Raw genomic sequence first — 2006 nt, 5'->3', positions numbered from 1 at the left:
TGCTCATGGCTGCCCCCTGTGGATCTGAAAGGAACACCTCTCTGGACCCTGACATAAAGTATTCTGATTAATATTGCGTACATATAATGTGAATTAAGCAGATTAATCCAACAATTTCCCTCCATCTCAGGAAGCCGCCATTGTGGCTAATACCACCCTCCATTGTCAACTGAAATAGATGTCACAACTGCCCTCGGACTCGTATTTGTCACGACTCATCCCCGGTTGTTTTATTATGTGTAGGTTGTCCTGGTTTCTGTCCGGGTCTGTGTACCCGCCCCTCCCTTCCTGTGTCTACTCACAATCAATGTACTAATCACAGTCGCCTGCCTCTCGTTACCTGTCTCGTATTTAAGTCCTGTCTGCGTGTCACTCCCTCTCGGATCGTACTTGTTTCTTGGTTCCTGTCTTTGTCAGTTCTGTTTCGGTTAGCCAATCTGTCGGTTGGTCCGCTATGTTAGTTAGCCGGTTCTGTTGGTCTTGTTCCCCTCATCCTGCCTTCCAACTACTTTTTCCCTCAATAAACCCTGGTCCAAGCTACATTTGGTCGCCCTGCTCCATTCCGTTCCTGACAGTATTGTGAACTTGATGTGACCAAACCCAGAAAACAGGTGAGCTGTGCAGAGAAACAGTAATATTTGACCAAATTCTTATCATAATGTACTGTGTGTCAATCAAACTTTTCTGTCACACTCTGAAGTGACAAACTGTAGAGCAGACAATTTCAATACAAAGTCAACAAGGGATGTGATGATAGTCTTCACAGCATTTCTAGTAAAAAGAGGAAAGCAGTCGAAAATGTTAGTGGCCAAAAACAACTAAGAAAGGATCTATAGCTATGATTCTCTCAGTTTCTCTCACGATAAATTTCATTGAGCACAGGTGCTCCAGGTTATTAAAGAAGAGTAAATGCCGTGGTCACAAAACAATCCACAAAACACCCAATGTCTCAGCTCCGGTATGACAGAAAAGCTTATAAAATTCGATGTAACAGTCTGCTCCATAACACTTTTGTCAGGAGATCTAGTCCACTGTAGTTAGGATTATTTTTATCAGAGACCCAAAGAAACACAGATATCATTGAAAAGACTGAGAGTAGCAAACTGCTGCAACTATGTGAGCTGCCATCTAACTTACAACGTAAGGTGCAACAGCTTAATAGACAGCTAATATATTATCGAATTATTCAAATTTTATTTTTTTTAACTGATAAATCATTTAGATTCCTTTTGTAAATTCCTTTTTCGAATCCTCAGAAATTCAGCTTCTCTAATTTCTGTAACTTCTCCAATTTCTCTTTTCTTGTGCGTTTCTGTTATTTTGCAGCTCGGAGTGCTCGAATCTCGGCACTTCTCGGGCCCAGGGCCTCTGTTGTGTTTTTGTGACAGGTGTGCAGCGAGCTAGGCCGGAGCTTGGACCCTTGCCTCTTGGTTAGCCAGGGAGCAAAATGGAATCTCCTGGGTCAGCTGTGCAAAATTTTGGGCTTTACTTACATATCCTAAAAAGGATGGGAAGAAGTACTAACTACGAGACTAGTATAAATCGATAAACTATGTATTATACATGAAACTATCATACGTATATAAGGCACACTTGTTGACAAAAGTGGGGTTAAATTTGAGTGTCATGATTTCTAAAAGTGCATTAAATTGGTTACCCTTGGAGAATCTACAATTTCCATTATAAGGCTCATACTCCACAGATACACTGATAAGTCAATTGGTCTGCAGTCATGATCACTTTGAAATAACACTTATGTCGCCGATGACATCAGCCAATGAATAATGGTGAACAGATTTCTAGATAACTGAGGGCAATTATGCACACTTACCTTGTCAGGGCCTGTGCAATGGTTGGATGGGAAACAGATCTAAGCAGTCACCACCGTATCAAAAGTTGCCCTTCACTATCCAAATGTCAACAAACATACCACAATTAAATAATTTATGAAAATAATATTTTCACAGCTTTTTCTCTTGAACTTGAAGGTGACAAAATATTTTGAC

At 40.6% G+C, this 2006-nt stretch overlaps 1 long non-coding RNA gene across 1 annotated transcript; it reads left to right on the top strand.

Moving 5' to 3' along the window:
- The first annotated feature begins 209 nt into the window (after window positions 1–209).
- Window positions 210–2006, top strand: LOC125993591 (uncharacterized). The gene is made up of 2 exons (XR_007490339.2): window positions 210–611; window positions 1327–2006. It is a non-coding gene; the product is annotated as an uncharacterized lncRNA (long non-coding RNA).

This window comes from Syngnathus scovelli, chromosome 3 (genome assembly GCF_024217435.2).
Source record: "Syngnathus scovelli strain Florida chromosome 3, RoL_Ssco_1.2, whole genome shotgun sequence".
Classification (NCBI taxonomy): domain Eukaryota; kingdom Metazoa; phylum Chordata; class Actinopteri; order Syngnathiformes; family Syngnathidae; genus Syngnathus; species Syngnathus scovelli.
The sequence above is the reverse complement of the archived record's forward strand: the minus strand, read 5'-3'. Positions and strand labels throughout refer to the sequence as shown.